Source organism: Mobula hypostoma, chromosome 7 (assembly GCF_963921235.1).
Source record: "Mobula hypostoma chromosome 7, sMobHyp1.1, whole genome shotgun sequence".
In the NCBI taxonomy this organism is placed as follows: domain Eukaryota; kingdom Metazoa; phylum Chordata; class Chondrichthyes; order Myliobatiformes; family Myliobatidae; genus Mobula; species Mobula hypostoma.
This window is the reverse complement of record NC_086103.1, coordinates 25,334,000-25,359,166: the sequence shown is the minus strand read 5'-3', so window position 1 is coordinate 25,359,166 and position 25,167 is coordinate 25,334,000. Positions and strand designations below refer to the sequence as shown.

The 25,167-nt window shown below is 39.9% G+C and overlaps 1 long non-coding RNA gene across 1 annotated transcript in view; it reads right to left on the bottom strand.

Annotated features, from left to right (window-relative positions):
• Window positions 1-7,716: 7,716 nt before the first annotated feature.
• LOC134348874 (uncharacterized) overlaps window positions 7,717-25,167 on the bottom strand; it is a 135,152-nt gene continuing 117,701 nt past the window's right edge. The window contains exon 5 of the long non-coding RNA XR_010018508.1: window positions 7,717-8,297. This is a non-coding gene — a long non-coding RNA (uncharacterized LOC134348874). The remainder of the gene's footprint in view (window positions 8,298-25,167) is intronic.

Below are 25,167 nucleotides of genomic sequence, written 5' to 3'. Positions count from 1 at the left end.
CTGGTACTGTTTGCTGTTTACCTGTGTTGTGCACTACATGCATTTTTGAATTACATTTTATTAACTTACATGTGGTAATGTTTTGTTTTTATATGCTGTGTGTGACATAAGCTTGTGGGTGCACCGTGGTCCATGTATATATGTACAGTCAGCTGGCAATAACCTTAAACTTGAACTTGATAAGGTGCTTTATGTTCTCCCCATGACCCTGTGGGTTTCCTCCCACATTCCAAAGATGTACAGGTTAGTAGGTTAATTGGTCGCATTAGGGTATAATCAGGCAGCATGGGGTCATTGGGCCGGAAGGATCAGTTACCGTGTCATATCTCTAAATAACAAATATATAAAATAAATAAGATCCAAACCACTGCTACACAATGTATTTTGAAGGAATAAGTGAAAGAATAGAGAGGGAATATGGCCATATCCACAAAGTAAGGGACTAATCTCTTGTGCCCTTTAATAGACTGAACCACACAAGGTTTAGAACAGAATAGGTTTCACTGTGACATTTGTTGCAAGGATTTCTGTGTGTCTAACATACACCATTATGCTAGTAAGCCTAATCAACTCTTCCACTTCACTAATGCAGGACTTTTTTGCTTTTGTGGAACTGATCTGACACTTAGAATCATGTAGCACAAAAGAATGTTATTCAGACCATCAAGCCCCTGCAAGCTGATTAAATAGGCAACCTGGCCAGTCTTGTATCCATTGCTCTTATGCTATAGCTTTGTATTTTTTCTCTTTTATGAGGCATGCATACATTACATAGTGAGAACAACTAGTGAGTTTGCTTTTATCATTCTTTCAGACAGTATATTCCAAATCATAACAACTCGCTTCATTAAAAGAAATCCTCTTCCACATTTTTCCTCTAGTTCTTTTACCAATTACCGATCTTTCTGCCAGAGGGAATAGTTTCTCCTTATTTGCTCTACCAAAATTCTGAAGGAGTGTTAAGTTGCTGCATAAAACACGAGATCTTTTTTGATAAATTTATGCCAATTAGTCAAGAAGTGCTATGGATTCTTAGTTCCTGTGGACTCTATGGAAAATCAAATAGTGAAGCTATCTTCATATTCAAAGTCTCAGAAGAAAGGCTGTCCTTTTATTTTTGTTTCAGTTTCATACAGCAGGCAATGCCCTGTCAAAAAGAGCAGGAATACAGTAAATTGGCAGCAGTTGTCTGACAATGCCCATATTGTCACATTGTGCGGTAAATTTCTCGTCCCAGTGTTAAGTGATACATTTTTTTTTAATTTAATGAGATTCATTAAAACAACCGTTGTGTAAAAAATCCATTAAATCTGTTCAAACTATATTAAACAGTGATTCCATTTAACATCACATGCTGTGAGTTTAGCTTAAAGCGAAGAAGGACATAATTAAATTCGGTGAGGTTCACTAGACAAAGAAAGTGGTGGAGACGTGTCTGTGTGAACTCCACTGCCATTCAGCATTGTAAAGTTAGAGCAGCAGAGAAAACACAAGAAATCTCTGAAACAGGAAAAGTTAATTTAGCTTATCGAGCCTGATCCTTGTGATAGATCATGTACAAATTGCACTATCATAATCCTCCCCGAGCTATTTAATCTCCTGGGAGAGTCGAATATCCACAGGTAAAATTTCTCCTTGACCCTCAAAGGTAATCAAGCAAAAACTCCAAGGATATCAATCTAATGTCATAATTTACATTACTCAACCCTGACCAGATGCTTTTCCACAGATGACATTTCCACAGTCCCAACTGAAATGGAAGTACGTTGCCCCACAGAGAATATATTAATGAGTTCTTTAAATGTGGCACAGTGTTCAGCTTACCGAAGGAAATGCATTATGGGGAACAATTTATGATATCCCCTAGCCCTCCAGCTTGTGTGAAGCAAACAGAACAGTGTGAAATTGAAGAACTGCATTTTTTGAATGAAAATTACAGCCATCGTTACTATCAGATGCATACACATTAGCTGAGCAAAATCCTGTAATGGCAAATTCTGATCCTCTATTTGTTGTTAAAGATCATTCAAGAAGGTTTAAGCAAATTGTGAGAAGATTGGCTATTTCTACATGTATAAGCTTTAGGTGGCATATTTATACATAGGCTTAACACATAGTCCATGTTTTACAGATGCAGTAAGGATTCAAGGTTGGTATACAGTACTGTGCAAAAGTCTTCCGTACATATACACAGTATAGTAGGGTGCCTAAGACTTTTGCAGACTGCTGTATTAGTTAACATGGAGCAGAGAGCGAGATTGTAAATCTGGTGGGAGCAGAGTTTGTTGGGAAAGGCAAGGGTGGAGCGGTATGAACAGGGTGTGGGACAGGTGGCAGAGGAATGCTGGGAGCAAGGGGAGGACATGGGTGCAGACATACCCCGCCCTAAGACACCAAGCAAGGTCACTTGATTCCAAACAATTGGATTATTGATCATTTCAAAATGTCTCTCTGGTGCTTCCTGCTTACTCCCCTCTTGCTTCCCATTTTCCCAACCATGATTCCCCTCTCCTTGTCCCATCCCACTCTCAGTCTATGATAAAGACCCATATCAGAATCAGGTTTATCATAACTCATATATGTAATGAAATTTGTTTTTTTTGTGGCATATATATATGTGCCTAAACCATTTGCACAGTACTGTATATGAATGCCAATTGAGTGAGGATGTGCAATACATTCTAAAGAATTCAAATAAAGATTCAGATTCATATTCAGATTTATTTATTATAAGTATGTACTTCGAAATATCAAGGGATGGCAAGATAAGGGAACCTTGGATGTCGAGTGAGGTGATGAATTTTGTCAAGAAGAAAAAAGAAAAGTATGTAAAACATAGGACGGTAGAATTAAACAGAGCCGCTGAGGATTATAAAGAATCCAGAAAAGAAACTTGAGAAGGAAATTATGAAAGCCAGGGCTCCATTGAAAGTCCTTGGCAAGTTGGATTAAAGAGAATTCCAAGGAATTCTATAAATACATCAAGAACAAGAAGATAAGTAGGGAAAGAGTAGGACCACTCAACAATGAAGGGGGAACATTTGCTTGGATGTAGAGGATGGGTTTGCGATCATTAATGAGTACGTTACACCATTATTTACCAAGGAGAAGGATGTGGAGGATGGGGTTGTCAGTGTTGAGCGTAGTGATATGCTAGGGCATTTCAAGGTAAAGGAGGAGGTAGTGTTGGGTACGTCAAAGAGCCATTAGTTGCATCAAGACGCAGGGCTTGATGGGATATATCCCAGTTTATTGAGAGGTGCAAGAAAAGAGATTGCTGTGGCCTTGACCAATATCTTCATGTCTTCTCTAGCCACAGGTGAGGTCCCAGAGGACAGGTGAGTAGCCAACATTGTTCCTTATTCAAGAAGGTTACCAGGGATAATCTCGGAAACTATAACTGTAGAGTCTTATGTCAGTAGTCGTAAGTTATTGGGGAGAACTTTTAAGGATAGGATTTATGAACATTCGAAAACCATGGCCTAATGAGAGAGAGAGACATCATGGCATTGTGCAGGACAAGTTGTGTCTTACTAAGTCAGTTTTTTGATGAGGTGACAAGGGCAATTGATGTAGATAGAGTTTAAGATGTTATTTACATGGACTTCAATAAGATGTTTGGCAAGGTCTTTCATAGGAGGCTCATTCAGAAGATTAAGATTCATGGGATCTATGGTGAATTGGTCATTTGGATTCAGAGCTGGCTTGCCCATACAAGACAGAGGTAGTGGTAGAAGGGACTTATTCTAGCTATGTCTGTGATCAGTGGCATTCCATAGGGATCTACATTGGGGCCTCTGCTGTTTGTGATGTTTATAAATGAACTGGATGAAAATGTAGATGGGTGGGTTAGTAAGCTCTCAGATGATAGGAAGATTGGTTGTTGACAGTGTAGAAGACAGGCAAATAATCCAACAGAATATAGATCAACTCATTTGTGAATCTGTTGGGGTTATTCATTGTGTCTGGTTCTCCCAGTGCGGCCTCTTCTACATTGCTGAGACCCAATGAAAATTGGGGGATTTGTTGAGGACCTCTGCTCCATCCATCAAAAACAGAATTTCCCTTTGGCAAACCATTTTCATTCTTATCACCATTCCCATTTTGACATGTCAGTCCATGGCCTCCTCTTTTGCTGTGATGAGGCCACACTCAGGGTGGAGGAGCCACACCTCAAGGTAGCCTCCAACCTGATGGCATGAAGATTGATTTCTCCTTCCAGTAATTTTTTCCTTCCCCCTTCCCTCAGCTTCTGTTCCCCACTCTGGGTCTTACCTGTTCTCCTCACCTGCCTATCACCCTCCACTGGCCCCCTTCCTTCCTTTTCTCTCACAGTCTTCTCTTCCCTCCTATCAGAATCCTTATTCTTTCTTCTACAGCCCTTTATCTTTTCCACCCACCTGGTTTCACCTATCTCCTTCTAGTTAGTCCTCCTCCCCTTACCCCAGCCTTTTTATTCTGGCACCTTCCTACTTCCTTTCTTGTCCTGGAAGACTGTCTCAGCCCAAAACATTGAGAGTTTATTCATTTCCATAGATGCTGCCTGACTTGCTGAGTTCCTCCAGTATTATGTGTGTTTTGCTTTGTATTTCCAGCATCTGCAGAATCTCTTGTGTTAGTGTTGGGACACAGATCTGCTACAGATAAGTAGGGAAAATGGTAGATGGAGTTTAACCTGGTCAAATGTGAAGTGTTACACCTTGGTAGGTCAAAAGTCAAGAGAAAGTACACTGTTCAGGCAAGACCCTTAACAGTGTTGATAAGAAGAGGGATTTTGGGGTCCAACTTAGTAGCTGCCAGAACATGGCTTCACAGGTTGATATGTGCATTTGCCTTTATTAGTTGAGACATTGTGTTCAAAAGACAGGATGGTATCTTGCAGCTTTATAAAACTCTTGTTAGGCCACATCAGCAGTACTGCATACAGTTTTGGTCTCCCCCATTATAGGAAGGATGATGAGGCTTTGGAGAGGGTGTAGATGAGGTTAACTAAAATGTTGCCTGGATCAGAGGGCATGTGCTATAACAAGAAGTTGGGCAAACTTGGTTTGTTTTTTTCTTGAGTCTCAGAGTTTGAGGGGAGATCTGATAGAGGTTTATAAGATGATGAGAGGCATAGATTGAGGAGACAGACAGCATCTTTTTTTCCCAGGGTTGAACTGTCTGATACCAGAAGGCATACTGCTATGGTGAGAGAGAGTAAAAAGGAGATGCAAGGTGCAAGTTTTTAAACAGAGTGGTGAGTGCTTGGAATGTGCTGCCTGGGGTGGTGGTAGAGGCAGATACATTAGGGACATTTAAGAGATGTTTATTTAGGTACATGAATGTGAGGGAAAGTGAAAGTGTATAGATATTCTGTAGGCAGAAGGGATTTATTTAATTGGCTATTTGATCTCTAATTTATTTGGTTCTCCACAACATTGCGGAAAAAGGCCTTTTTCCCTGTGTGGTAGTGTTCTATTTTCCACGTTCTATGTTCTGTACAGAAAAATCATCGTTAGCTAAGTGGGAATAGCTACCAGCCATTTTTCCAGTGCGATAAACACATAGAATTCCAAAGGTAGATCAGCATTCCACACTCAAATGATTAACATCAGTGAGGTGCCAACTTGTTCAATGAACGAGATTGCAGAGGTACTTAATGAATACTTTGCTTCAGTATTCACTACGGAAAAGGATCTGGCGATTGTGTAGGGATGACTTGCAGCGGACTGAAAAGCTTGAGCATGTAGATATTAAGGAAGAGGATGTGCTGGAGCTTTTGGAAAGCATCAAGTTAGATAAGTCACTGGGACCGGATGGGATGTACCCCCAGGCTACTGTAGGAAGCGAGGGAGGAGGTTGCTGAGCCTCTGGCGATGATCTTTGCATCATCAATGAGGGCAGGAGAGGTTCTGGAGGATTGGAGGGTTGTAGATTTTGTTCCCATATTCAAGATAAGGAGTAGAGATAGCCCAGGAAATAATAGACCAGAGAGACTTACTTCAGTGGTTGGTAAGTTGATGGAGAAGATCCTGAGAGGCAGGATTTATGAACATTTGGAGAGGCATAATATGATTAGGAATAGTCAACATGGCTTTGTCAAGGGCAGGTCGTGCCTTATGAGCCTGATTGAATTTTTTGAGGATGTGACTAAACACATTGATGAAGGTAGAGCTGTAGATGTAGAGTATATGGATTTTAGCAAGGCATTTGATAAGGTACCCCATGCAAGGCTTATTGATAAAGGAAGGAGGCATGGAATCCAAGGGGACATTGCTTTGTGGATCCAGAACTAGCTTGCCCACAGAAGGCAAAGAATGGTTGTAGATGGGTCATATTCTGCATGGAGGTCAGTGACCAGTGGTGTGCCTCAGGGATCTGTTCTGAGACCCCTACTCTTCGTGATTTTTATAAATGACCTGGATGAGGAAGTCGAGGGCTGGGTTAGTAAATTTGCTGATGACACAAATGTTGGGGATGTTATGGATAGTGTGGAGGGCTGTCAGAGGTAATAGCGGGGCATCGATAGGATGCAAAACTGGGCTGAGAAGTGGCAGATGGAGTTCAACCCAGGTAAGTGTGAGGTGGTTCATTTTGGTAGGTCAAATATGATGGCAGAATATAGCATTAATGGCAAGACTCTTGGCAGTGTGATGGATCAGAGGGATCTTGGGGTCCAGGTCCGTAGGACACTCAAAGCAACTGTGCAGGTTGACTCTGTGGTTAAGAAGGCGTACGGTGCATTGGCCTTCGTCAACCATGGGATTGAGTTTAAGAGCCGAGAGGTAATGTTACACTTGTATGTTAATGCAGGCATCTAATTAGCTTATCATGCTGCAGCAACTCAATGCCTAAAAGCATGAAGACGTGATCAAGGAGTTCCATTGCTGTTCAGACCAAACATCAGGAATAAATGTGATCTAAGTGACTTTGAGTTGAAGAGCCAAGAGGTAATGTTACAGCTAAATGGGACCCTAGTCAGACCCCACTTGGAGAACTGTGATCATTTCTGGCCACTTCACTCCAGGAAGGACATGGAAACCACAGAAAGGGTGCAGAGGAGATTTACAAGGATGTTGCCTGGATTGGGGAGCATGCCTTATGAGAATAGGTTGAGTGAACTCAGCCTTTTCTCCTTGGAGCGACAGAGGATGAGAGGTGACCTGATAGAGCTGTGCAAGATAATGAGAGGCATTGTTCATGTGGATAGCCAAAGGCTTTTTTCCAGGGCTGAAATAGCTAGCATGAGAGGGCATAGTTTTAAGGTGCTTGGAAGCAGGTACAGAGGAGATGTCAGGGGTAAGTTTTTTATGCAGAGAGTGGTGAGTGCGTGGAACGGGCTGCCGGCGGTGGGGGTGGAGGAGGATACGATAGGGTCTTTTAAGAGACTCCTGGATAGGTACATTGAGCTTAGAAAAACAGAGGGCTATGGGTAAGCCTAGGTAGTTCTAAGGTCAGGACATGTTTGGCACAGATTTGTGGGCTGAAGGGCCTGTATTGAGCTGTAGGTTTTCTATATGTCTATGTTTTTATGAAGATGGCAGAGTTTGTCATCGAAACGTCGTTTAAAATCAATACCTGTACCTGGATGAAAGACCAAAGAGAGTCTATTCAACATATCTTATATATCTCTAATTATACAAAATAACAAATAACAACTTCCATTGACATCACAGTAACTCACAGAGGAGTTATTAAATAGAGCATCAATACTAGGCTGCAAAGGGAGATTATCGAGCAGATGACCAAAATCTTCGTCAATGAGCAGGAGGAATGGAGATGCCAAGATGATTTGGAAGGGAATTCCAAGCTTAGGACCATCGAAACAGAAGACGCATCTGCCAAGGTTGGATTCAGTAAAACTAGCAGTATTCCAGAGTCCAAGCGGTAGGACAGGGCACTCAAAGATCTCATAGGGCTATAGGCCTGGATTATAAACACTGAGAAGGGGAGTGACCATGGACAAATTTCATAACATTTGTATTAGTCATCAAAAGCTTCTAGAATAAATGCTCTAGTTTATACCTAAGAAATACAGTTTCCTAAAAAATGTAGTCCTCATAGGTATGGAGTTACTTATTTTCTAATGCAACCTATACACTGGCTTTTATGGTAATTACATTTTAACATTTTCCGATGGGCAGATGGGGTTACGACAATATAGATCAGAAAGTAAACTTAATTAGAGAGGGCTTTTCATCTTCACACAAAGAGTTCAACATGTAATATGAACTGTAAGTCCAATGAAGTTCTAAAGGAGTGCTATATTTTTAGAAGTATTATTCGTTGGGTGAGACATCTGGTGAAGAATAAACCTGAAATGAGAAGACAGAAGATTTATATCCTAGAAAATTAAAATCATACAGTTTGAAAGACCTCCATCAACATTAAGACAAACCACAGATGATTTTCTTAATTTATTGATATTCATCAAGTTTAATTTCATTGTTTGAAAGATTACATTACTCAAAAATTTTAGATATTCTTTCTATGCTTGGCTGTTACTCCTCAAAAAGGCATGACTAGAATTCAAAAGCACAAAGATTAATTAATGGGCGTCATAAACAAATGATTGTGACATTGTATCAAAGAATTTCTCACAATTCTACACCTTTAAGTGAAAATACCAGACAGTGAAACATTTATTTAGTTTTACATTTTCCACTGGCAACCTCAATTGGTGTAATTTATCCACTGGTCCTGCAGTCAGATGGTTAAACAAAAATCGACAGTCACCAAGGACCCATAGCAACAGAGGGGACATTAACTCACAGTTGGGGCCTATCTGTGCTAGATGAATGGAACCAGAAGAGATTTGCTGAAAATATCTGAAGTTATCTTGACTTGCTGCTGAGGAAGTTTTGTGGAAGTAGGTTTACTGCACATAAATCTGTGAGCACTATATAGAGATATTTAAAGACAAGCATGGACAATGGCATCTCAGTATCCCCTGGATACCATCATCTGTTGAGATGTTCACTTTCTGCATCAGCTCTCTCACTCAAATGATAAATCTCGGTGGGCAATTACGTCAATTAGAACATAACTTTGTGATTCCCAGGGGCAGCCTAGACAGCAATGCTCTGAAAGAAACATACATCAATTAAAAAAAAATCTATCCCACCTTGCATTCAAAAAAAGGCTAACCAAAGCCCAGGTGCAATGCACAGGGCTTGCTTTTTTGCTGTGTCGTTGCATTGTAAACTCAACTAACACTCAAAGCCTGAGCGCTGCTTTTCATCTGTTCAAATGACCATCTGTTCATTCTGATAATGGCTCATTAAGTGATTAATTTATTCTGTGCAACAGTGTCCTGTCAGTCACAGGCAGTTAGAACGGATACAGATGCAATTACAATGCTGCACACTCAACTAAACAGACTTTTGGTTAGAAAACATGCAAGGTTTTCTTCCATGCCAGTCTGTTAACTGTGTCTGTATAGAATAAAGAAACATTAACAATTTTTTTTCTCCAGAAGATGACCTGCTATTGATAAATAAGTAATAGAGAGGCACTGGAGCTCAGGTGCTATTTCTATGTAACATTGTTATCACAATAAATTTGTCTACATTATTAAATACAGTTATATTTTCATTGCAACTTATCAAAATGCCCACAAAGTACTGGCACAACTAATAAAGGATCATACACATAATTGGAATTAGAATATGCTTATTATCGTCACATTTACTGAGCTACAGTGAAAATCTTGTCTTGCATACTGTTCATACAAGTCAAATCACTACACAGTGCATTGAGGTAGCACAAAGTAAAAAAAGTAAAAGATTGCAGAATAAAGTGTCACAGCGACAGAGAGAGTGCAGTGCAGGTAAGCAATAATGTGCAAGGTCCTAATAAGGAGATCAAGAATCCATCTCATTTTACTAGAGAACCATTCAAAACTTTATAACAGTGGGATAGAAGTTCTCTTTGATTCTGGTGGTATGTGCTTTCAGGCTTTTGTATCTTCTGCCTGATGGAAGAGGGAGGAGACAGAATGTTTAGGGATGGTGGAGTCTTTGATTTTGTTTCTTTACTGAGGCAGTGAGAAGAATAGGCTGGTGCCACGGAAGGCAGCCTGGTTTCCATGATGTTCTGAGCTGTGTCCTCAACTCTCAGTGGTTCCTTGCAATCATGGGCAGAGTAGTCATTATACCAAGTCATAACGCACTGAGATAGGATGCTTTCTACGGTAGATCAATAATAACTAGTAAGGGTCGATTGGGATTTGCCAAATTTCTTTGGTCTCCTGAGGAAGTAGAGGTGCTAGTAAGCTTTATATTGGTTGTGCACCAAGATATTCAGTGATATTCACTTCTAGGAACTTGAAGCACTCAAAATCAACATTAACTAACAGGATTCTACCAGGACTAGACAGCATGTCTAATAAGGACAGGTTAACCAAACTAGGGCAATTCTCATTGGAGAGAAGGAGAATGAGGGGTAATTTGACAGAAGTGTACAAGATGATAAAAGGCACAGATAGAGTGGATATCCAGAGACTTTTCCCCAGGGTAGAAATGACTAATACAAGCGAGCGTGACTTTAAGGTGTTTGCAAGAAAGTCTGAAGTAGGTCTTTACACAGAGTGGTAGGTTTATGGAATGCACTGCCAAGGCTGGTGGTAGAGGGAGATACTTTAGGGGTATTTAAGAGACTCTTAGATAGGCATGTGGATGAAAAAAAAATAGAGGACAATGTGGGAGGGAAGTGTGAGACTGATCTTGCAGTAGGATAAAACATTGTAGGCTGAAGGACCTGTACTGTGATGTACTGTTCTACAATATGCTGTATGTTCTACTCTTAACTGGTATGACAAGCAGGCAAAATACCACAAATACACTGGATCGATAATAGGAAAAATTCAATACAGGTTTTCCCCGCCATCCGAAGGTAGAGCGATCCTATGAAACGGTTCATAAGCCGGAATGTCTTAAAGCGAAGAAGCAATTACCATTCATTTATATGGGAAAATTTTGTGAGCGCTCGCAGACCCAAAAGTAACCTATCAAATCATGCCAAATAACACATAAAACCTAAAATATCAGTAACATATAGTAAAACCAGGAATGATATGATAAATACACAACCTATATAAAGTAGAAATACTTTTCCATAATCATTGCCTGAACTGTTCTCCGTAGCGAAAATCTCACGCAAGCGCCGGCGGCAAGAACACTCTCTCCAGTAACCTTTAAGCTATGAAGCTGCCAAATCATACGAAATAACACGTAAAAATACACAGCCTATATAAAGTAGAAATAATGTATAAACAGTGTAGTATCACTTACGGGAATTGGGAAGACAGCGAGCACACTGATGATGGTGTGTTAGACTGAGTCGTCGCAGGTTGGGGTGGTGCAGTGGCCCCCCACCCTCCGGGCAGCAAAACGATACCGATCCGCGAAGAACGCAACAGTACAGCGGTATCCAGGAGGCATACAGCACGTCGTTAAGAAAAAAGCGGAAGTAAACATGCTAATTAATTAGGTGCTGCCTAGCACGTAAATGTCGGCCCAGATCAGAGGTGATTGCCGATTGCACTGCCTCTGATCTGGGCCGACAACTACGTGCTGGCCAGCACCAAATTAATTAGCATGTTTATTTCTGCTTTTGTCTTAAAGATGTGCTGTGTGCCTCCCGGCTACCGCTGCATTCTCCGCAAATCGGTATCTGTCTGCGGCCTGAGGGTTGGGGTGGTGGGATACTGGGGTGTCATCTGTTTCCATTAGGGCAGGCAGCTCATCTTCTCCTTTAACTGCCCGCCTCGATGTCAAAGGTCAAGGTTCGTCGTCTGCTGTGGCTGATGTGGAAGGCTTGCTTGACTGCTGAGCCTCACGCAATTTTCTATCATACAGTTCTTTGTAAGCTCTCAAACCATCCTTCAAGTATCCGCTAAACCTACGTACCCATTCAAAATTAAAGTCGTACTTTATCATTGCAGCGAAAATCTCACACAGTTGCTTCACTTTCACTACTGCATTCGGTTTGGATTGTCATCCTTCCCTCTTCCAATTGCATCAGCTCTTCATCTATCAGTCCTTGGTCATGGGACGCCAAAACCTCTTCAACATCATCTTCGTCAGCCTCCACAAGCCAAACTCACGTTGTCCTTATTTTGTTCACAACGACCGAAACGCTTAATTATGTCTAGTTTTACGCTAAGTGTAACACCCTTACGAGCTCTTTTAGGCTTTTCCCACACCTTAGAACTCATCTTGCTAATGGCTGCTCACAGGCACATGTTTAAGCAATGCCGGCGAGAATGCAGTTCGGAATCCAGGGGAAAACGGCTAATCGGGGCGCGCGCTGCCTTTTATTGCGCACTGCTTTTTTCGCGCGCTGATTTTTTTCGTAACAGTGAAAGCACCTTCTGTTAGCGAAAAAAGGGTACTAATGTAGGTCTTTCATAACAGTGAGGTTTCGTAAAGCGAATGTTCGAAAAACGGGGGACACCTGTATATTATTGTAGGGTAGAACCTCATGAAACTTAAATATTGTATAGAAGACAATGCTTCCAAAAGTAAAGGATCAGAAATATTCAATTTGGAATAACGCCTGGTCCTTTCATCTTACATCCTTAAACTACAAGGGCTAAAGTCTGGCAATATTGCCTGCTCTAATTTCTCATCTTAGCCACTGCATAGTTAACCCTTATCTCCCTCCATTGATGCTGTACGATTACCTGAGAATTTTCTGATTTTATTTCAGATTTCTCACAAAATTTTCATGCAATATATAAAACCAGCTGTTCTTTTCTGTTCACTTAAAAGATATGGCACACTCTAGTGATTAATTCAGTATTGTTCGGATTTTTTTAAGTCTAATCTCTTTTGTCTTCTTGTGTGAGTATTGCATCATCAAAAACAGAGTATTTTATTCCTTATCCAAGAGCATTATCTCAAAGCCCAGCATTGAAAATATACAGCTTTGGCAAACATCAGAAACAGCGCATAAACTGGAAAGTCACTGGAAAAGCTTCAGTAGAGTATATAAAAGAGCTATGAGATTGAATCATGTCTCATTAAGCAGTCAAACAAAATCAAAATTGCAATACCTATTGGCAGAACTGCACTCAGCATACTTGATGGATTTTAGTTGGAGATAAATGAAGACAGGAGTGACACTGATGAGGGATTCACAATGATGGAACAATTCTACGCTGGGAAAACTAATGAATCTTTGAACACTAAATTCACAACAATTGGGACCAAGGCACTGATGAAATACTAAAAGTGTATGATGTAAGTTTCCACACGGTAGCTGAAATACATGCTTGAGGCTTGACACAACTGTAAATCAGAAGCAAACTACTTATCTTTCATCTATGGCAGTGCTGTAAAAATTCTTGCAAAGAAAATCAGATTGACAATTTTATATTAACAAAACATAACCAAATATTATTATTTTAGTTTCAGTTAAATATATTGTTTATAGTTATAGATTATTTCTTGAACTTGAAACATTCTCAGCTTTAAGAGTTAATCTGAATATTAATTATTGAATCAAAACAAGGCAGAGCTATGCTGACTCTCCTGATTCAGATCCTATATCTACAAATGTAAGAAGATCCCGTTCCTTAGAATTCCCTCCAGCAACTTTCTCACTATCAATGTCCGACTCACTGGCCCATAGTTTTCTGACTGGTTTTTGCTATCCTTTTTAAAAATAATGGTCCCACGTTAGCCATTTCCAGTCCTTCAGTCCTCCAGAACCTTACCTGTGGCCAGAGATGAAGCAAAATTCACTGCCTAGGCCTCAATGATTTAAACTTCCCACAAGGTCTGAGAATGCACCTGGTCAAGCCCTGATGATTTGTCCACCTTAGTGCACTTTAAGGCCAATAATTTAATTGACACGGACAAATTAGGCTGAAATTCCTATTTCCACGCTGCCTTAAATGCCAATGGCATAACAGACAGTAACTAACCTATTCCAAGTTGCACAGCTCTAAGACTAACTGTATGTCTGTAGCTGCAGGTGAACCAAATAATGGAAATGATACTTTCTGATTATTCAGATACTTTCCTGAAGATTTCAACATTCTTCACAAAAAGAATTAGAATAGATCTTAACACTCATTCCTAGTGTAGTTAAGGTAAATGTACTAACAAATTTTAGTATCCCATTTTAATTACCACTGAAAATGACTAGAGTTCTCAAAGAATATCAATGGCCAATTGCATAATATATTAACAAGTAAGAATCAATGTAAAGTGTATTACAGTACGAAATTCAATTCCATGCTACATTGACTCTATGCAAACTTGCATCTCAGAGACTAAACTACTGCAAAGTGGTATGCAGAATTCCCTTAGGCTCTATACATATCTAAATTGCTTCAGGGTGGTTATATTAAATTGGTTTAATTTTGAAAAGAGATGGAAAGTGGGCTTGCTGATGTTCATTTGTCCAGGCTGTGCTAATTTATCCCAGTACAATTCAAGTAAACAGGCCCTTGTTTAAAAACCTACGCTGGACTGATTCATTCCTTCTGCTATTTGTGTTACAGAGCTCAGTTCTTGGAACCCAGGACTGGAGTTAATCAGAAAACCTGATCAAGTGCTCTGAACTTTTCATCTCTTTTGATATTGATTGTTTGCTGAACCCATTTGTACTAAGTACCAAGTGGAGCTTGCATCACACTGAAATTAGCACTGACAGATCTATCATCTGAATCAGATTCCACCAGGCAATGACTGAATTCTGTGCCAAGTCCAATTGTTCCTGAGCCACTTTGGTCACGGAAGCTGAGTAAAAGGTGAAGGATTCATGACACAGAATAGAAGATAGGGAGATAATCCGGATCCTAAGTGGAGCTTGAGGGATTGGAAAGAAAAGGAGGTGCACAAAAAGCAGGCAAAGCTCATTTTTAAACAATTAAATCTTCATTATACACAGTGATTCTGCAGATGCTGGAAACCCAGAGCAGCCCGCACAATTTGCTGGAGGAACTCAGCAGGTCAGACAGTTATCTATGGAAATAAATAAACTGTCGATGTTTTGGCTGAGACCTTTCATCAGAACTTTCTTAACAGAATCTTCTTAATAGTTATGAACGTCAGCCAATTATATACAGAAGTAGTTATAGTTACCAAATGAGATAGTAACCATCAACATTTTGTAGTAAAATATAGAGCGGATAGTCTCAGGAAAATACATCTATCAATCACCGAAATGTTCTGGTAAATTTTTACAATATGTCCATCAGCCTATTGCATCTGTTTCATGGATTGTTAGATCACAACTGATCTCATTCATTTTCCAATCTTTGTCTATATTCTACTTTCCATCAATCAAAAAACTTTTGATTTCTCCTCTGAAAATCTTGATTTAATTCAGTACTGAAAACATTCTATTTGTTGTTGCGGTGAGAGATGGGGAGGAAAGGGTGTTCCAAACAGCCATAACATTCTGTGTGAAAAATGTTTCATGTTTTCACTCTGAGGAGACTTAACTCTGCGGGTTCCAGTTCAATATTAGAGAAATTTGGATAACTACATGAATGGGAAGGGTATGGAGGGCTATGTTCTGAGTGCAGTTCGATGGGACTAGGCAGAATAATAGTTTGGCATGGACTAGATGGGCCAATAATATTAATATTATTATTATATCTCTGCTGAATGAAACACTGGCACTATTATAGTAGCTTTCAGTTCATATCAGGACATCTCAAAGTACTTTACTGTTGAAGAAAATGATTACTTTAGTGATGTACCCAATTTGCACACAAGTTCCCCCAAACATCAATGTAATATTGGCCAGATAATAGCTTCTACTGTTTTTGACTGACGGATACGCTTTTGTTAGCACAACAGTGATAATCCTTATACTCCTTTACAATATTGGACCAAAGGATATTTTGTATTCACCTAAATTGAGGGTAGAGAAAATTACAAAGATGTTGCTAGGTCATGAGGGCCTAACTTATAGGGAAAGGTTGAATAGGTTAAAAATTTATTCCCTGGAACATAAAAGAAAGAGGGGAGATATGATAGAGGTATACAAAGTTAAGAGAGATACATGCAAGCAGGCTTTTTCCACTGAGGTTGGTTGAGACCAGAGCTAGAGGCCCTGGGTTAAGAGTGAAAGGCAAAGGGGAACATGAAGGGGAATTTCTTCAATCAGAGGGTGATGAGAGTGTGGAACAAGCTGCCAGCAGAAATGATGGATGCAGGCAACACTCACAAAATGCTGGAGGAAATCAGCAGGCCAGGCAACATCTACGGAAACGAGTACAATTGGTGTTTGTGGTGGATGCAGGTTCAATTTCAGCAGTTAAGAGTAATTTGGATAAATACATGGATGAGAGGTGTATGGAGGACTATGTTCACTACATACACTCAATGAGAATAGGCAGAATAATAGGTTGGCAGGGACTAGATGGACCAAAGGGCCTGTTTTGTGCTGCGGTATTATATGACTCTAAAATGGTAGTCAGTATTTTGATTTAACTCCAAACACTGAAGTCATTATCTCCAACAGTTCATAATTCCCTTATTCTAGCACTGTAGTACCAATAAAAACTTTTAACATTAGGTTGGTGGAGGGAATTCTGAAAAAATAAACAATTGGCAGCTAAATTAGCTGCAGCTAACATTACCCTCAGATATTGTATGCCTGCAAATCAGCACGCAATAATCTAGATGATTAATTAAAGCAATTTAATTACTTGTTAAATTTTGTACCTCTAATCCTCTTGAGAAAAAGGTCAATGTGCTTTCATTTTTGATTCCATTTTATGCAGGTTCAATAACTATCAATAGTTGATGTCTATAGGCAGCTAAGAACTCAGTCTCGGCATAAAGTTGTAGGTGGCTACTTGACCCATCAGTCCATGCTATCTCGCATTTGTTTCTCCCCTATCACCACATTTCCCTGACCCCTGCAAATTATTCTTTCTCCCACATGCCCCGTCAAATCTCCTTTAATCCTTTTTGCCATTAACCTAGACAGGGGGATAATGTACAGTTGCCATTTAACCTACCAGCATATCTCTGGGATGTAGGAGGAAGTTCTTAAAGATCATTACAGATGAAGGGTTTAAATGTGCTTAGATGGAAATAGAACATAACTGGCACTGTTCTGAATTTAACTTTAATTATTGTTTTTTTTATAGGAGAGACTTAGACATTATTGAATAAGCACACATATTTGTATAAACACGGACATAAATACAAGCACACATGCATGTATATATTCACTCACACACACACACACACACACACACACACACTTAATATATTTATCAGGTTTGATATCACATTAAGTTTACAGTCCATTAAGTCTTCTTTTTCCCTTCATCTCCATCTGGTTTCAGCCTGATTTCCTCAATCTGGATGTCAACAATATTGCTGGTTTGGCAGTGATACACAAGGTTTCAGCTGCAAATGAGCTTGGATCAGAGGATTAACCGCTTATGCTGACCCCAACACGTCTGTTCACTGCTTTACTTAATGAACTATGGAACTTAACCTACTCTCTGCTGAAAGATGTTATCACTTTGGAATCCCAAAAGCTGATGACTGTTGAGAACTTAAGTTATATTATTGTGGAATGGATTTACAAAAATTGGAACAACTATCTGCTGGAGAAACTCAGTGGGTGGAGCAGCATCTTTGTGTGTGCGGGGGGTAAGGAATTACTGATGCTTTGACATAACAAAAATTGGAACATGCTAGGAAAACCAAGCATCGATAAAAGGACTGTCTCATGTATCAGATAAAGCCTTTTCTTTAGCGTCTGTTTATCTCAACTTGAACCCTTCAATAAACACCTCTTCTTTTCCCCACTGTGTTTTGAAAAACAGGATCATAATGCACTTCCTTGCTCAATCAAATCCTTGCCAAGTAATTCTCCTGGGCTGCGAGTCGCATGGAGCTTCCCAGGAGAGAAAGTAGTATCTTAATAGCATCTATTTGCTTGTAATTACTTGTAACTCAGCTCCTGCTTATGTGAACAATTTCCAGAAAAATATGCACTTTGAGGCTCAACTATAAACAGAATATATTCAATTTGTAAGTGTTTTTTTTTCCCCTTTCCCTAATCCTTCTGGAAAACAGGTAAGAAGCTTGGGGAATGAAGCAATCCCACAGATTTTGTTGGTTATACCACAGTGTTGCATTGTTACATTTCATCTAATTATAAGACAAGTTGATGGTATTATTTTTCTGTTAATGAAGTGCAAATTATTTCCTGATGAACATGCAGTAATGAAGTCCAAACTGTTATTGGACTGAGCAAGTATCATCACACCCCTGCGACGCAACTCTCACTGCTCTTATACAAATCAGCTAGATCTGAACAACATCACCCCAATGAATATACCAACCGATATTACAAATCTGACTAATTTTAAGACCGACTTTCAGGGTTCAGTTGACTATTATAGAGCTAGAAATCTGGACTGGGAAAACTCTCAGATAAAGCTTTTTGTATTCATAGAGTCACAGATGGATATAGCATTCATTTGGGTCCTTCAACCCACTTGAGCCCAAACCAATCTATTTTTCCCTAATACTACAATAACATAATTTTTTCTCCCCACAATCACATCAATTCTCATCCACAATTGGGACAATTTACATATGCAAATTAACCTAACAACCCGAGCATTTTTGGGATGTAGAAAGAAACTGGTGCACTCAAAGAAATCTCACACAGTAATGGGGATAACTTGAAAACTCTACACCAGAGAACAGGATGGAACGGGGGTCACTGGGCCTGTGCACCAGCAGCCCTGCTAGCTATTATCCTGACTGTGTTGGTACAACATCCCTTGTCTTCACAAGCTAACTCAGAATAAGCATGGGAGTGGAGTACCAGGACCTAATAGGCTTTAGTTGTTTCATATGGAAAAGTTAGGTGTCAATAAATCCCGCTGCTGCCTGTAAGGAGTTTGTATGTTCTCACCGTAACCACAAAGGTTTACTCCGGGTTCTCTGGTTTCTTCCCACAGTCCAAAGGTTAATTGGTCATTCTAAATTGTCCTGTGATTAGGCTAGAATTAAATCAGGGGATTGCCTGGCAGCACAGCTTGAAAGGCTGGAAGGACCTATTATACTTTATACTTTATACTTTATTGTCGCCAAACAATTGATACTAAAACGCACAATCATCATAGCGATATTTGAATGTGCGCTTCCCGCTCCCTGGATTACAAATCAATAGTAAATATTAAAAATTTAAATTATAAATCATAAATGGAAAATATAAAAATGGAAAGTAAGGTAGTACAAAAAAACGGAGAGGCAGGTCTGAATATTTGGAGAGCACGGCCCATATCTGGATCAGGATCCGTTCAGCAGTCTTATCACAGTTGGAAAGAAGCTGTTCCCAAATCTGGCCGTACGAGTCTTCAAGCTCCTGAGCCTTCTCCCGGAGGGAAGAGGGACGAAAACTGTATTGGCTGGGTGGGTCGTGTTCTTGATTATCCTGGCAGCACTGCTCCGACTGCCTGCGGTGTAAAGTGAGTCCAAGGACGGAAGATTGGTTTGTGTGATGTGCTGCGCCGTGTTCACGATCTTCTGCAGCTTCTTACGGTCTTGGACAGGACAACTTCCATACCAGGTTGTGATGCACCCTAGAAGAATGTTTTCTACGGTGCATCTATAAAAATTAGTGAGGGTTTTAGGGGACAGGTCATATTCCACACTATATCTCAATAAACTTTAAAAAAAAATGAATAAAATCCTTAAACTTTATATTGTAGAAACTAAGCCCTGACATTACTCATGATGCTTTAAGGTGACGTATATTGCAGAATCACTATTGAGGGAAAGAGAAAGGCTTCCATGCTGAAGGCTTCCTTGGAAGTGAATCGGGCTCCACTATGTGAGTGAGTGAGTGAGAAAGAAAGACATATCACTGTCTTCATTGACGTACTGAGCTCTCAACACAACAGCTTGATAGTAAAATACTCAACTGCATGTTCGTTTCTCCCTTTGGTTTTGCCCTGTGAGTATCTGTACCATCACTACTGAAATGCTGATCTTTTGTTCTTTTGATCCTTTAACCCTTTGCATGTCTATCTTGGAATTTTTTTTTCTCCAAGATTCTCCAGCTCTCTCCTTTGAAAAGTTCCTTAAATGATAACCCTCTGACCAAGGATTTGACTGCCATCTGTATTGTTTCCTTCCTGGTCAGTGTAATGTCATAACAATGCCTGCTATCACTGATCGATAATGATCATGGTTCAATGGTCCCCACTGTTTGTAAAGAACACATGGCTTACCTCCAGGTGCTTCAGTTTCCTCCCACATCCCAAAGACGTGCAATTAGGGTTAGTCAGTTGTGGACGGGCTACATTGGTGCCAGAGGCAGAGTGCCACTTGCAGGCTGCCCAGCACAATTGTTGCTGATCTGATTTGACACACACGGCGCATTCTGTGTATGATTTGATGTTTCAATGTGAATGTGACAAATAAAGCTCATCTTTAAAATCGTTAAAAAACTATTTTCTTGGCACTTCCTCTGAAGTGCAGTGGAATGTTTCATCTCATTGAAGGTGATCTTAAACAACTTCTGGTCACATTTATAAAGTGAAATATTTAGCCAGTTAGTTGGTTTCACCACATTCCACATATATTGAAAAATTCTTCAGTCATTCCAAGTCATCTGATATTTCCAAACAGCAGAAATCCACTAAATTATATTACAAAATATAGACTTGTTAAAGCACCAATGAAAGCTACACTGCCCATTGAAACTTTGCTGGTTCTTATTAGTGCAATCCCTTCAGTTGCACTTGCCATGCAAATCAATCCCACTCAAGTAATCTTCCATCTCTGCAAGCAGTGAATTTCAGATCTCTTCTAGGATCTGAATGAAACCATCTGTCCTTCACAGTTCTTTTGTAAATTTCACCCAAAATGTTTAAATCTCTGCCCCCAGATGCCTAAGCCATCTGCAATGAGAAAACCTTATCTAGAATAATCCAGATCCCACACACCTCCATCAAGTCTTCTCCCACTTTTTTTTTACTCAACGAACAATCTCACTCCATTCCAATCTTATGATAAAGCCATTCATCCACAAAACTAATCTACATGCTTTCTGCACCACCTATATAAGATTTAAAGTTTCCTGGAAATGTGGTGGCCGATAATGGATCCATTTAACACCAAAATAGGCTTTAGCAACATAGAGATTATAGAGAGGAAACAGCCCTTTTGGCCTAACTCATCCATGCTGACCAGCTTGTCTGAATTTGTGCAGGTTCAAGGCAACTTCATAGAATCACAGAATTTTTCCTGTCTTTTTGCACCACTTATTTAATAAATATGTATGAACTTCTTACTGTAATTTAGTGTTTATTATTAAGTATTGCTGTGTACTGCTGCTGCAAAACAACAAATTTCACGACACACGCTAGTGATACTTGGGTGGTGGGGTGGAGATACAAGGAGTAATTGATAAGTTTGTGGCCTAAGGTAGAAGGAGATGAGTTTCTAACTTCAAACTTTCTGCATTATCACTCAACTCTTTGTAACGAGAGCGCCTTGGACCTCCAGGTTGTCCATAGCAAGGGTGATTAATAGTTCGTGGAACAAGGTGGAAGGAGATGAGTTATACAGCTCTGAGTTATACTGACTATACCTGTAAACCCTCTCTTTATGTACCCCGTGCACTGGGCTGACAACTTGGCCAAAAAAGGTCCTCTTCCAAGGATTATTTCACTTTTATACCCAAGTCCTTTTGTGCCAGTACTCACTTCAGAGTTGTGTAATTGCCTCTCCTTTACCTTTGTATTCAGATTTAAAACTGCATACTGTTCAATATACATAAAAGTTGCTGGTGAACGCAGCAGGCCAGGCAGCATCTCTAGGAAGAGGTGCAGTCGACGTTTCAGGCCGAGACCCTTCATCAGGACGAAGGGTCTCGGCCTGAAACGTCGACTGCACCTCTTCCTAGAGATGCTGCCTGGTCTGCTGCGTTCACCAGCAACTTTTATGTGTGTTGCTTGAATTTCCAGCATCTGCAGAATTCCTGTTGTTTACTGTTCAATATTATAGTTCAATCTTTTATTTCCATTATACCTCTCCTCCTCAATGTCCTTCCTGGCTTATGTCTAAGTCAGTTACGGGAATGGTTCTTTCCATAGGTGTAGATATTTAAACAACTGTGTGAGAAGTGAAAATGCCGTGATTCATGATTTCCTGCCCCTTCCTCTGTTGGTAAAGTTACAGAAACCAGGTAGTGCAACAAAACTTTTACGAAAAAGAGTACAGGATGAAGAAGGAGAGCAGGGGCTGGTGAGAATGTGTAGAATCTGCAGAGCATAAGATAACAGCTAAAGCAGGCACATTTATCTGCAGCAATTAAGTTTTATGTTTCAGCCGTTAAAATGACTTCATGACCAATAAATTTCTATGTTTTTTTAGCCTCTTAATGATTTTCCCTGCGAGGATCTCCCTGCTTGCTAAGCACTAAAATTGTTGCTGATAAGAACTCATCTACTGGAATGTTAGAACATTGCAATATTTCTACTTCTGCACCTTTTCATTACTTTGGATCTCACAGTGAGTGTGAGTTTCTTGACAGAGGCACGATAAAAGGGGCTCAGGTAACATTGTAAATTTTACATGAACCGATGATCGATTCATCATGGGTTCTCCCTTTCAATCCTCTGACCAATGTCTTGATCTTAGGAAGAAGCATTGATTTGCATCATTATTGAATGTCATTAATAGTTTCTCACAATGGATACATTCAGAGTGTTAATAATGCTCTGAATGAATCACATGTGAGAAACTATTTGAAATCATTGTTTACAAAATTAGATAAATGGCATTGTCTATAAAAAGTTAAAATATCCATAAATTTCCACACAGGTGTTTTCTGTGGCTCTACTCTTGTCACCTCAGGGAGTATTCTAGCACTACTTCAGGTTAACTATGATATAAAAACACAGTGACTCCATTCTTTACAATTGAACGGAATGACTGAGAGATACCTGGCTAACCATGATATAAAGCATAATTTTTAGAATTAATTGAGTTTGTGTATTTAATTGTTTTAATAATTTAAATAATTTTCAAAAAATAAGTCTTTGTGTTAGGGCAGTGGTCCCCAACCTCTGGGCCACGAACTGATACCGGGCCGCGCAGCACGCAGTGGTGCTGCGGTAGCTAGGATGCACCCAGCACATCATTAAGAAAAAAGCCAAAATAAACAAGCTAATTAATTAGGTGCCACCCAGCACGTAAACGTCGGCCCAGATCAGAGGCGTTTTCTCAGCAATCGCCTCTGATCTGGGCCGACATTTACGTGCCAGGCAGAACCTATTTAATGAGCTTGTTTGTTTTGGCTTTTTTCTTAAAGATGTGCTGGGTGTGTTCCGGCTACCGCTGCACCCCTGCGTGCATCGCGGCCCAGTATCGTCCGCGGCCCGGAGGTTGGGGACCATTGTGTTAGGGAATCCAGAAGCACTTCAATCTTCGAAGCTTTTTGACAGCTGTCTCAGCTTGCTGATGTGACTGGGACAGCTGTCAATGCTTTACCAACATTCCTTTGCGGGAGGCTTGTTCTAGCCTCAGCATTCAATTGGATTTATCTCCTGCATTGCATGGCCTTGCAACCATGAGGATAAGGATGGCGGTGGAAGATAAGTTAAAGGTTCAGATTTAGATTCATTTATTTATCACATGTACATCAAAACATACAGTGAAGTTGGTCATTTGTGTTAGCAACCAGCACAACCAAAGGATGTACTAGGGGCAGCCTCAAGTTGTCATACATGCTGGTGCCAAAATTGCTTCTCCACAATGTTAGTGACACTTGCAGGTAGGTGAGAAGCAAATGCAAGTATCATGAAATTTTGGCCGTTACCGCACAACTACTTACGAGACTATATTGTGTCTTGCAGTATTTCCTTCGTAACTATAGTGACTATACCTCAGAAGAATTTACTTGATTTGAAAACACTTTGGAAGACACAAGATTTGAAAGGCAACACTTGATTTTCTCCGTTATATAGACTAAGATGTTCCACAATAAGATTCTTTAAGCTAACTGCCCTACGTGAGATTGGGCACTTTGATTCTTGGCCATCATTTTATGAAAAGGTGTACACTCAGTAGCCATCTTATTAAATACACCCATTAATGCAAATACTTAATCAGCCAATTATGTGGCAGCAACTCAACGCATAAAAACATAGAGACATGGTCAAGATGTTCAGTTGTGTTTCAGACCAAACATCAGAATAGGGAACAAATTTGATTGAAGTGACTGTGACCATGGAATGATTATTGGCGCCAGACAGGGTGGTTTGAGTATCTCAGAAATTGTTGATCTCCTATGGAGATTCGCACTCTACAGTCTCTGGAGCTTACACAGGGTAGTAAGAAAAACTAAATAAAATATCCAGTAAGTGGCAGTTCTGGCAGCAAAAGTTAATGAGAGAGGTCAAGAGGAGAATGGCCAGACTGGTACAAGCTGACAGGAAGGTGACAGTAACTCAAGTAACCACACAATACAACAGTAGCATGCAGAAGAGCAGGACTGAATGCACAACCATGTCGAACCTTGAGATGGATAGGCTACAGTAGTAGATGACCACAAACGTACATGAAGTGGCCACTTTATTAGGGACAGGTGGTACCTAGTAATGTGGCCACTGAGTGTATATATTTGCTCAGGATGGGAAGCAGGGTTAAGCTCATCTGTAATGGTCACACAGCCAATGACATTCAGTCTATGCTCACCTTTAAAGACTGATTAAGTAGGCAGAATACTAAAGTTGGCACCCAACTGTATAGGAGTATTAGTTACAGAGTGAAATAAATGAGCTTCCAAAGCTTTGACCTAATATATGAATGGCTCAAGTATTAATTGAGTTAATTATTAAATTGTGGACCTGACTAAACTAAGCCAACATTTCATCATAATTTATTTGTGCACTTTAAAGCGTATTTTAGCCTAATATCATAAAGGCTTTTAGGTAAATGTTTGGCTACAATTCTGTCATACATATTCCACGACATACAAAGGTAATGTAATTTATGCAACTGTTAAGATTCATCAGAGTGACTTAGGGTGCAATCACAGAGGGATTTTTTTAAACCTCAAAGCAATTTGTGACTTTCATAAACGACCAGCAATGATTAGATTGTGTAGCATAGTTAATTTGAAAGGACGGAGACAAATATGATGAAAATGAAAATTGCAACATTTGCAACAGTT